Below are 13,402 nucleotides of genomic sequence, written 5' to 3' on the forward strand. Positions count from 1 at the left end.
AAGTTTCCTTAACAAAAAGCCATCACATGTTTATGAAGATGTTAAAAAGTCAAGTACATTTCAAGCACTTTGGAACACATTAGCTTATCTGAAATTTCATCCAGAAACACATTATTTGCTTTAATTATTATCTGTTTGTAATCAGAAAAAAAAAAAAAAAGAAGCAGCATTTTGTATAACAGAACTATATTGTGAGGAGGCAAAATGAACCTTTTCTCAACAATCTACATGCAGAAATGCTTTTATGCAAACAACTTCAATAATACCTATGAACATAGCTAATTAAAAAGAGGAATTTCTGTCTAATGAGAAAACTGAGTACGTCCAAATCTCATCACACTTCCTAATATGGGAAGAAACATGAATTCTGTATTTTAGGGAGGTTATAGCTCAGGCAACTATCTAGGCTATCAGGTCAGATCATACCTCCATGCTGTATGACAGCCACAGATATCTGTGATGCATCTCATACAGAAGACAAATAGTATGTCAAAAGCCTGGAATGGCAACTGGAAAGCTCTACTCTTTGAAAAAAAACAAGGCCCTAGAACCCAAAAAAGAATCCATTAGCACTTTAGAGGACATGGGTTAATATTAATACTAAATTAATCCATTTTTTTTTTCATTTTGATTTTATCAAGCAACTCACCAAGCACCCTGGATCCTCCCAACTTGAAGCAACAAATGTTACATGTTGATGGAAACTTGTCAGAAAAAAAATGTTAAACCATCTTCCTGTGGTAAATTTTGATTTTTATGAGAACCACATTTTCCATTTTTAAGATAGAATTTCCAAGCAACTCTTAAGTATGGCTAAAAAACATATCCACAGCCATCAGGAATCATTGGTTAGCAAATGGAAAGAAAGCTCAGGTTCAAAATAAACAATGTGGGTCTGCAACCTTTTGTGGTTTCATTGTAGGTATCACGATAACCAGCCCTTTTACCCCTAACACCCAACAGCAAGAATTTGTTCACTGTCCCACATCTCACAAAGAAAACAAAAATGTAAGCCCTGAATGCTCAACCACCAGCAAGAAAATAAAAACAACACAAAACACATTCTTTGTACATCTCTCAGTTTTGACTGGTTAGGATCCTGACTCATGAGTGTTGAAAGTTTGGGGTTGCCAAAACTGCTTTTGTTTGTCACTAATAATCACTCATCCCAAGGAACATGTGGTTTACTGTCTCATGCCAGGCCTCCAATGCTAGGGGCTGGGGTTCCTTGGTGAGACAGCCTCTCCCAGGTCCAAGACATATTCTTCCGCATTATCGGAATATTTTATATTTTTAAGCATCAACTGTAAAACAAATAGGTCTTTCCCTTGATAGACATTATGATTTTTATTTTTTTTAAGATTAACTTTGTTAGCCACAGAACTTCTGCAATGTTTCAAGACCACTGATAACTGAGCAGGATGGAAAAGAACACAAGTACATGCAGCCTGCTGTTTGTTTTGTTTTAATTATTTTCTCTGCTATGGCTAGAGACTTCTGGAATTATCCTCTTGGTGGAAATAAAGTCAGGCAGCTGGGCTTTTCTATCAAAATACTTAGCTGAGTCATAAGGGTTGGGGAAAAAGTAACACAGGATGAGTTTAGAGTTGTATTAAGTTGTCTGGTAAACAAAGGTACATTCTTCAGAAGTGCCCAGGTAAATTGCATTTTCTAATGTGTTTTAATTCTCTACGGTCTTCCTGATAGAACAGTCTCAAGATTAGTAACTTGGTTTTCTGTATTGCCTCGTACAGGCAGATTCTGGCAGTGCACAAATACCACCTGACCCAGAAAAGGCAATGCAGAGTGTTGGGGTCCCTCCCCTGCCATGTAGCCCTGGGAGAGGGGCCCTGAGGGCACAGACACGGGGCTTCCCTGCCCCTGCTCAGCCTCGTTCCCATTGGTTGGTTTGTGTTCCCTGCGCGAGCAGAAGGACCCTTGGTCCCGTGACTGGAACAGTTCCTCGGCAGAGCCCCAGCCATGCGGCTGGAGAAATAAACATCTCTGAAACATCTAGCAAGAATCTGTCTGTCCATATATATTTCCTTTCCACGGGACTCCTGGTTTGATATATGCGTGTTGCAGGATCCCCACTGCAACAAATGGTGGAGAATGCGGGCAGAACGATCCCCGATCCCTAAGCGACTGATTTGTGTGAGTAAACCCTGGAAACTTTGGATTCCTCTTCTTGGTTTTGCTTTGCTATTCCGTATCTAAACTATGGAGGAACCGTGGGAAGACTCTTGGCTCTCCGAGCCGCATATGGACATTTATCTTAAACTTAAAACGATTCTTGAACAACAATTTGTAAATTTTAGCTTGATTCAAGCTCAGAAAGAACTGAAACACTTCCTGGCATGGTTGTTTAAGAACTTTTTCTATGTTTCTTGGGATTTAATTCTTACCAAGGGCTTTTGGAAAACCGTTTGGACACAGTTAATACTGGAGTCAAAATATATGCCGATGGAAGAATATTTTCGTGAATATTATTTAGTTACCGAGACTGTTGAGCAATGTCAGCTGTGTCCTGGCGAAGGGAAGCCTGGCGCAGGGACCGTGTGGCCCAGGCCACGTGCACCGAGCGCTCTGCGAGCAGCAGCGAGGCAGTTCCCGTGCGCGGGCGGAGCCACGCGAGCTGCAATGTCGGTGGTGGAGCGAGGCGCGGCGGGACCCGGCGGTGCCCGCCCGGTCCTGTGCAGCGCGTGGTGGAGCGAGCCCCGTGAACGCCCGACTGAGAGGGGAGGCGCGGGGGCGGCGGCGGGCGGCAATGGCGGTGGAACGGAGCCGCGCCCAGCCGAGACGCGCGCTGGAGCAGGGCGCGGGGGGATCGTCGCTCAGGGGCCCGGCCGAGACGTGGGTGCAGCGCCCGGCATTGGCAGCGAAGCTGCGACCAGAGGAGGCGACGCGCGGAGAACTGAGCGGCGCGGCCCGGCCCGGCCCGCGCAGCCCTGAACGCGACCCCGGGAAGAGCGCGCAGGCACGAGCAGCCCCGACAATTCCAACACGGGAGCGACCGAAGGAGAGAGCAAAGACGCAGCGAGACAAAAAACAGCAGCCACTCGGAAAAAGATCATAGTAACTAAGACCTTAGGGATAGTAAAATGGTATAATGTTAAGCAAAATTATGGTTTTATAACAAGGTGTGACAACCAGCAAGACATATTCGTGCATAGAACTGCTATTAAAAAGAATAACCCTGAAAAATGCATCCCAAGCTTGGGAGATGGAGAGGTGGTGGAGTTCAAAATTGTGCAAGGTAGAAAAGGGTTACAAGCATCGCAGGTCACTGGGCCTGATGGTGTTCCTGTAAAAGGCAGTATATATGCAAAAAATCGTAGTCATGTTAGACAATATCTCCATTGTAAGTCCCCCCTACAGTCTCCCTTTCCTAATCCCACCTTTCCCTTTTACCCTATGTCCTATTACCCCCAGTGTATTCCCAATCCGTTTTTTCATCCATGGTTTCCCTCACAAAACCATGCTTTTGCCAATTGTTTCCCCAAAAATCCCTTTCCAATGCCGAGTGGGGGATGAAAAGGGGGAGGGAAGAAGTTAAACCCTCTCCTGCCTCAGTTTCCCCACAAAGCATGCTCAGAGAATTCTGTCTCCCTTCTGTCAGCCCTAAGATGTTCCAGAGAATCTGTTTGGACATTTATAGACTCAGGAGGGTGGCTTGTTTTGTTTTGAAACTGTTCTTGTTATGTTTATCCAGTTGTTTTCATTCTCCTTTTATTAAAATAAAACGGGTGAGGTGTTGGGGTCCCTCCCCTGCCATGTAGTCCTGGGAGATGGGCCCTGAGGGCACAGACACGGGGCTTCCCTGCCCCTGCTCAGCCTCGTTCCCATTGGTTGGTTTGTGTTCCCTGCGCGGGCAGAAGGACCCTTGGTCCCGTGACTGGAACAGTTCCTCGGCAGAGCCCCGGCCATGCGGCTGGAGAAATAAACATCTCTGAAACATCTAGCAAGAATCTGTCTGTCCATATATATTTCCTTTCCACGGGACTCCTGGTTTGATATATGCGTGTTGCAGGATCCCCACTGCAACAGCAGAGTCCTTCTATGGCAGCCATTGTAGGAAGAAGTTCCCATAAGAAAATACTCCAGTATGTGGAAGGTATCTTTTCAGCTTTATACCGGCTAGTGCTTGTAACAAAGGAGCTCAGAGCACATGTCTTTGGGAGGGGGGAGGGGAAGATCAGAACAGGCAGCAACACCAGTCCACTTTCTGCTTGGCAGCATCTCTGCCCGAACAAATAAGTCCACTTCAAGCACTGACTACAACTGGTGTCCATTCCCTCCTCCCAGCTTCTTCCAGGAATATGGTAATCTCAGAACTACTCAAAAAACAGTCCTACAAGCAGGTAATATAGACAGAAATTTAGTACAAATATCTTATGGGACTGAGCAGTTAAGCCAAAGGGCCAGATGCCCAGAGTGGGACTCAACTCTACTAAGAGCAAACAGCTACTATATAATCATCCCAATACAATAAAGAAAAATTTTACAGTGAGTGTAGTCACTCACTGGAACAACCTCCACAGGGGCATGGAGGTGTTCCCATCACTGGAGATTTTCCAGTTATGACTGGACAGAGTGCTAGATAACCTCATTAAGGCTCCCCTTCCCCCAAAATATTGAACCAGATGATCTTTCAAGTTCCCTTTCAACCTGGACTATTCTGTGATTCTGATACATATCAACACATTAACTAGTAATCCAAATTCCTTTACGGTTTTTAAGCTGGTGAAAGGACTAGAAAACAAGTTTTATGAGGAGTGACTGAGGGAGTTGGGGCTGTTTAGCCTGAAGAAAAGGAGGTTCAAGGGAGACCTTATCACTCTCTACAACCACCTGAAAGGAGGCCATATGAAGGTGGGAGTCAGTCTCTTCTCCCAGGTAACAAGCAACAGGACAAGAGTAAATGGCCCCAAGTTGTGCCTGGAAAGGTTTAGACAGGATATGAGGATAAGTTTCTTCACTGGAAGGATGGTCAAGCATTGCCCAGGGAAGTGGTGGAATCTCCATCCCCAGAAGCATTCAAAAATGTGTGGATCTGGCACTTAGGGACATTGTTTAGTGATGGACTTGACAGTAGTGGGTTAATGTTTGGACTCTGTGATCTTAGAGGTCTTTTTCAACCTTAACAATTCTATGATTTTCTGCTTCTGTGATTGTTAAAAGAAATAGAGACATTTACTCTGTTTTCAAATGTCTACATGAAATGAGACAAATCATGCTACAGAAGGAGGTTTTGTTTCCTGTGAGTCCTACAGGGAACTTAGAGCAGCTGATTCCCACGTAAGTGCAGTCCCCCAGCAAGATGAATCACCTTATGTGCATACATTTCTCATAAACGACATTTCAGCTCTGATATGAAGCAGGAGTCTTCTATTACATTGCCGGTTTTATGGCTGCGGTCTCAGCTATACCCCAAATCTCTGCTGCAGTGCCAGACTGGAGAGGGAAGGGAGCTAGTATCATTCTGCTCAAGCAATGTCTGAAGGATATGGACTCACAGGAAATCCCTAGAAAACTGAGACACCTCTTGTTGTTCATATACTTGCTCGGTAGGAACATTGCTCCAAGAAAGGATACACCTCCTACTGTGCCTGTCTCTTCTGAGGGGGGTTTAAACCACCAAGGCACTTGCACTCCAAGAGCTGCTCATCACTGCTACACTCAACAGCAAAATTTTACTTTACAGTTCTAACCAAGCCTTGCTGCAAAATACTCTGTGAATGTCAGAGAAAACAACAGAAATAAGAGGAGCATTCTGACTGTAATGCTATAAATTGGCTTCTTCCCTAAATACAGGAGATGTCTTGTCCTCTCTTCTAGGCCTACTTACACATTTTACGCATCTCATTTAAGCTGCTTTGGAGAAAAGGCATAAAGAGTTGTATTAGAGCTGCCAAAAGGGGGTCTCAGGCCCATTCCTGCTATTAAGCCTTAAATGCTTTGGAAAATGTCTTTCCATGTCCTCCTTAGCATACAAATCTTGGCCTGACTATTCATTGGCTGGAGCTTTATGCTGTCGGCCATGCCAAAAGGAATGGAGATGTCATTAGAAAATAAAGCTATCTAGCAGCAGATCAGGTATTTCATCCTCTCAGCCCTTCAGAAGTTCGCTGCAGAAGTTTGCAGTGGGCACACATCTGAACAGGACTCATGGTATGTCCTCAGCCTGTCCATCAATGGTGTCAAGCTGACTTCATACCTGAGGACAGACAAACCAACAGAGGTAGTCAGCAGTGGGCTTTGGGCTGAGAGACATCTGTATTCCTCTAATGGGCTGATAAGATCATTTTCAGCACGAAGCAGTACGTGCTACTATATTGTCAAATACTGATTTTTATACACAGGCCAAGGACATTGTCCTGCATGTTTCTGGGAAGTAAATGTTAAGTGCTGTAAAATTAGCCCCTAACAGAAGAAATAGATTTTGTCTACATAAATACACTGCTTTTAAATTCCAATAGTAATTTTTCGGTCTCATAAAATAAATCTAATGACACCACTGTGTATTTATTTCTGACTCTGAAACCTCAAAAAAGCCAATAACCCAGTAAGGAGTCCTATCTATTTATTCTCCTCTTGATTCTTAGGCATTAGGGTATCAAAGTGGCAATTTTCCAAACAGGCTTTCATTTTGACAAATGCATTTTACTGACCCCTTTTATAGAGGCCAGACCCTGGAGGATATGTAGAAGTTTCTGAAGAAAATTACCTCACTGTTAAGAGTAAGGATGCCGGATGTCTCCATCTCAGCCATCCATAAGTCATCTTGATTAGTCAGATGCACTGGCTTTTTTAAAAGCTCAAGGTAAGAATAGCCATAGGAATAACAAGCTTCATTCTATGTTTCTAGCAACAGTCAATAGCAAAGGTGTCATCTTCCCATATGACTCTTTTACTTCCAAAAATCTTCCTGTATTTACATAATGCCATCAGTCTTAAAAGATTTTCCAATAACTATGAATTACAGTTTAAATAATTGCCTAACTGGAAATTAGGACCAGGATTTTCAGCATTAAAATCCTTAGACTGCAGCCATCTGTGATGTCTACACAAATGAATCTCTCCAAGTAACTCAAAAGCTTTGTGAAACTGCAAACTTGAGAACAGTTTATCATCCTTCTCTCTCCATCTAAAAAATCCTGCCAAAAGCTGGGATTGGTGACACTGCACACATTCTGTGAAGAGCTAAAAACTGCGGACTGCTGAGCTTCCAACAGCAGAGTCCATATCCTAGAGGTAGATATGCAGAACTGTGTTTATACCATGTACACAACTTCAGCTGGGCTTAAACCTGGGTATTCCACATTCATAGCAGTTCAGGTGTTCAGCTAAATGTGAGCCTCTGCTTATAGCCAGTTTGAGGAACAAGCAGAGAGGCATAATGTAGACAATGCCAAATTTGATGACTACGAGTAAGCACACCCATCTTTGAAAATCTGTAACTACTATTGGACTTCACTCAGCCTGTAGTTTTACCTCTGTCTGGACTTTTATTTCTAGTTCTGCAAAGTGTGATGTTTTCTTCTTTGGTTGCACGCTGGCTGGAGGTGCACATACACAAGATAAGAGATCCATGCCTTTCTCCATAGATTTATTATCGAGTACTCACCTTAGAGCAAAGTTGTCTGGTTTAATTTTTCGCATTAAAACTCCAACACATTATGTTGCCTATTTTTGCTGCTACTTAGAATTCCCCAGCTCCAACACCTCTTTGTTTTTCCAGTAATCTCTGCCTTTTCGCTGACCCATATACCCACAGTTCAGTAACTGAGCCATATTGGGTGCACCACTGGTGCCTGTGGGTAACCTCATTCACCTCTTGGCCAACTGCTCTTCTCACTCTCTTGCAACACTTATCAAATGGGAAAATCCCCTTTGCAGAAACCCACCTCTGTCATCTTCACAGCTGGGTAAATCTGCATTTTCTTTGACTCCAGCACTGAAATCACAAAACCGTAACAAATTTCCTATAATCTGGAATTGCCACTCCTACTATGGTGAGGAGAAAGGTGACAGGGTTTTAAAGCAAAGCAAAGATTTTTTAAAGTTAATTCAGTTAAATTTATGAGCCAGGTTTTACTGTAATTTCCAGAGCAAAGTTATTAAAAGGAGATGCAGAAAAATGTAAAGAACTAAAAATGGGCCAACATCCTCTAAATGGTCCCAGAACATTAATTATGGGATATTGCTGATGCTGAGTCTCTCTGACAGTGTTTTTGGTCAAGTGAGGGTGGGAGGCAGGTGGAAGATGTGGAAGATCACTTAAGGCTACTGAAAATAAAGATGCATCTATCTCACAGATACAGTTCACATGTAAGGACCTGATAGGACAGATTTATTTCATAAGATGCCAAAACCCACAACAGTACCTTAAGCTTCCAGGGCTTGTATGCTCATCCTTAATGTAAGAGAATGAACATTTTAAACTTTTTCTTTTTACCTACTAAGAGAATATATCTCCAAAAAAAAAAAAAAAAACCCAAGATCTGAGTATAGACAATTTTCTATAGCACTTAAAAGTCTTATTATTGTGTCATTCTTTTCCTTAAAAGGCTGTTGAAACTGTCAGTGATTAGTACAAAGATTAAAGCTGAGCAGAAGAACTGGTATAAAACTATGTGTAAGCTAGAGAGGTACAGAAGAAGGGAGTAATATAAAACAGCAATAAAAACTGGACCGGATACACTCACTCATCACTAGACATGTTACATGATTAATCCCTTGTCCTCATTGTAACAACGAAGCCAGGAAATCCACAAAACCTCAGTATGTATGTAATAGTGCATTTCTAGCTAACAAATTACAGCTATCAAGCTACAGAGAGAAGCATGCACTACATTTACTATAATTCAACATACTGGCCTTGCCTGGAAACCCGTCAAGGTTTGCTACCATGCAAGCCCATAGCATCAAAGCCCTGTATTTCTGTGAGGGTGAAAATTCAAGTATTTAGCATTTACATGAGATTCAGCCAGAAAGACCACAACTGGGGCAATTTGTGTAAAGTAGTGCATTGTGAAGGTGCTTCTGACAGTCCAGCCTGGCCAAAACATCCATCACTAACCATAAACAGAGCAAACATTCTAAACAGGTTGTGGTGGCGTCACCTGGAGTCAGAGCACAAGCCTGGCTGCATTTTATGTTAAACCACTGCTGCCACTTGGAAGGTATGGCTGACATCTGACTGCGGGCCGCCCATGAGGTTCACCAAACCACCAGCAGGAGAGTGGTTATGCTGCTTTCTTCAAAACATTTTTGTGGCTCTCTTGAGAACGCGGTGTTTGTCAGGTGAGTAGCACAACCAGGATGGTTTTACTGCCTTGTTGCCATTACATGTGCTTCAGTACCCTCCCAGAGACCTCTCTTCTGCTCAGCTGTAACTAGAGTGTATGAAGAACTATTCTCTGGAAGGGCTGCAGGCATCAGAACACATTTTAAGGCTAACAAGGAGTATTTTCAGTCTGAACTCCCATACACCAAGAGGAAATACCCAGTTACTTATGTAACTCTAAAGTACTTTTTATTTCTTTCAAACATAATTCAAAGAACATTTTTACCTTTTAAGCTGCAATTTTCAATCATGTCAGTCCATGACTAATACTTTCTCAATGGGAGAAGACTGCAATTCTGAAATGGTGACTTTAGATCTTCTCAAGGGGTAGTTAATTAGCTGTTGAATTAGCTCTCTGCACCTAAATTAATACATGACCACCTAACATGCCTGTTAACATCCATCTGCCACACATAATCCTCTGCTACTGACCTCTTTCCCTGGAGCCTCATCAATCAAATTCAGCTTGGCAGGAGACTTCTTGTTCATGTAGAGGAGAAAGGGAGACAATTCCCACCATCTCCCTGTGCAAAGGGCAGGAAGCATCAGTCAGCTTCAGAAAATGAGAAACAAGGAAGAGTAAGACAGGAGACCTACCCAAAAGAACCTCCAGAATCCCCATGTCAGAGTTGAGCAGAGAATTTCCTTATTCCAGGCAATCACAGTGTTACAAACATCATGCATCTTAATGCAGTCTTTGCTGTTGTGGCTTTTATTACAAAGTCATGCCCTTGGAAAAACAAAACAAAGAGGGATAATATCATGTGGAACATTAGATCCTTGCATTTCTAGTGTTATCTTTGGGAATTCCTAGACTTTCACATAGCCATGGGTTTGCTACTGCCTTGAAGGTGAGTCATCATCTAGAACAGGGAGAGACGTTTCATCCTTTTGACTCCCCATGGAAAGGTCAAAAAAACAGTCAGGTACTTAGAATGATAAGATGGTTTGGGTTTCAAGGGACCTTAAAACTCATGCAGTTTCAACCCCTCTGCCGTGGGTAGAAACACCTTCCACTAGACCAGGTTGCTCAGCTTGGCCTTGAACAATTCCAGGGATGGGGCATCCACAAATTCTCTGGGCAACCTGTTCCACTGTCACAGTGAAAAATTTCTTCTGAATATCTGATTCAATCTCTCCTCTTCTCAGTTTAAAGCCATTCCCCTTCTTCCTATCACTACGTGTCCTTGTAAAAAGCCCCCCTCCCAGCTCTCTTATTTAGGAAGGTGCTGTAAGGCCTCCCCAGAGCCTCCTCTTCTCCAGGCTGAACAGCTACAGCTCTCTCAGTCTGTCTTCACAGGAGAGGTGCTCCAGCCATCTGATCATGTTAGTGGCCCCCTCTGCACCTACTCCAGCAGGTCCATGGTCTTATGTTGGCGGCCCCAGAGCTGAACTTACAAAGTGATTAACTTCCAAATTATGAGGATTTTTCTACATGCAACCAGTTTGGGACAGTCCTTGCGTGATTTCCAGATTTGCCTGAAAAGGCCCACAGTTTTCAAGCTTTATTACATGAATGTATCTGAAATTGTAAAATATTTGTTTGATCATATTTGGGAGAGTAATAATAACGGTAACTACTGTGGGATTTGGCAAATACAAGGAGTCATTGTTAATGTCCAAAACTCTTCAGAAGAGCCCAGGATCATTGTTCTGTTTTACAGACTGACTCCTTCGAACAGACTTCACCTTCTTTGAGGGTATCAAACCTTCTTCAGGGTCAATGACATGTCTGCAGCACAGGACTTGAGGTTGGTAGACCTTTTAGGAGCAGAGAGTAGTATTGAAATCAAGTCAGGGAAGCAAAATTCCATGGACTAGGTGCCAAGGATGCTATGTGGGGTCAATACAATCCACAGCCCCTGCTAAAAGTTACTGGACTGAGAAGGTGGACTAGTTAAAACATCCCACCCAGTAAGGACACTACAACCAAAAAGAAAGAAAACCTTTGGAACCATTGCTCCTCTCAACATCCCAAGACTGTAGAAACTCCACACTTAAAAACAGATATTGAATTTAGGACACAAATGTGTTTGAACATTTGAGTTGCAAAGAAAAGACGGTAGGAAATTAATTTCAGTTCAAATTAAGTGAGCTCCAGGGTCAAGACTGTGTTATGACCACAGTTCATTCTCTTTCATTTTCTCCTTTTTAATTAGATACAATTTCATGAGCTTTAGCTTTACTGCACTTCCAATCTAATTACTGAAAAATGTTTACTTTTTAAGAAAGAAAATTGAAAATGAACAACGGAAACAACTAACCTTCTCGTTGCTGCCATGCATTCAGATTAATGGTTATTTCCCTAATTAATCTAAATCACTCATTCAGTGTAATTTGGATGGCAGCAGGAAGGATGATTTTTTCGTGTACTTAAATTTTTTCTTAACAGTGGTGGCAAGATAATACATGAGAAAAAGTCTTTCAAATTTTAAACACGCAGACTACAAGCTGGGCATATTCCATAAGCCATGCCATTGCAACACTTGCAGAGGATGAAAAAAATCTCACAATATAATTTTGAACAAAAATTACCAAATTCACTGAAACCATCTCTAGGAACCTTTGAAAAGCACTTCGATCATACTGATGAGGACTCCTTGGGGAATTTCCAACACCCACCTCTTTATTTTCTCAGGCAGTCAAAGGAAAAGAGGTTTTGTTGAAGATGCCAGCATATACTAGGCTTGTCAAGATGTTTCAGGCTTAACCTTTTGAAGACTCTGATTACCCTGAAGACACAATATTCACATCATGGTTTACAGCAATAAATTAAGACGCAAGTCAAATTCTGAACCTCCTAAGCTAAAAGAATGAAAAACGTGTATGATCTGTTGCCACAGAAATATTAAGCATCTCACAGTCCTGCAGCAGCTAGCTTGGATGCTCTCCTATTCCCAGTGCCTTTTAACTCCAATGGATTTAGCTGTGAACTCTAACTCTCTGCATAACATAATGTAAAGAGTTCAACAGGACACCTCAGTATTGTCATTTCTCTTAACATAATTTCTCTGCTTTTACAACTTGGTTTCCACTGAGCCATATTTTTATTTCCTACAGAAACATCATGCATCTCCTCTGAACTACAACTTCCAGCAGAAGCAGATGGTTCTTTGCTGTATTTCTGTCCATATTGTTAGCATTTTTGTAGCATCATGTCTGATTTTGTGTGGTTAATCAATCCAGTTGCAGCATCTGTTCACAGCAGCATATTACGGGGCAATAATACGAAAACACACCTTCCTAGGTCTTGACTATTTGCTGTTAAAGGTTACTATCTATCTAAATTGAGACCTGATGCAACTGGGTGAGACAACTGGGGTTTTGCCAGCTTTCAAATGGACTGAGTTCTTCCCTGTGTCTGAAGCCAACCAGCAGCATGCTGCACATACAGCAGCATGAATTATGGAGTATGTCAGAGTTACATTATACTTCAGTATCAGCTTAAAAGTTACTTTTAGATCAGCATAAAATTCAAGGGTTTTGCAAGCAGTAAATTGGGTTCCAAACCAAAGCAACCACAGATTACTTTCCTACAGGAGTGAAAAACTCAGCCAAAAGCAAGTTTAGCTCTTCTTCACTGCTTGATGATTTCTGGTAGGCAAGCCTTATTCCACAGCCTCACAGCTAAGACTCCCCTTGCTGGTTTTTAACCACTTCCACCAGACAAGAATGAGAAAGCCAGAAGTCACATCAGGACAACAGAGCAGAGTCAAAAGAGAAGCTGAAGATGACAGCTGCACTACAAGGCTTGACAAAGGACAGGAAAAAGGTAGAAACCAGCAACAGCCACAAGGAAAGTGTAGGAAGAGCCTCTGATTCAACTTAGAAGTCAAATGAGGTGGCGGCTGTACAAAATAAGAGATTGGCATTAAGTGGGCTACAGGGCAAATAGCAGAAGAGTACCACATTATCACACCCTTTCTTTTCTCAATATTCATCTTATTCCTGGTTGAAGCACTGGAATTTCAAAAAACTAAGTCAAATGAGTTGCACAAGTGCTCTCTTTTGCCTTTTCTTAATTAAAAACACACAAACCACCCCAAGTAAATG

Source organism: Corvus moneduloides, chromosome 2 (assembly GCF_009650955.1).
Source record: "Corvus moneduloides isolate bCorMon1 chromosome 2, bCorMon1.pri, whole genome shotgun sequence".
NCBI classification, from domain to species: Eukaryota; Metazoa; Chordata; class Aves; order Passeriformes; family Corvidae; genus Corvus; species Corvus moneduloides.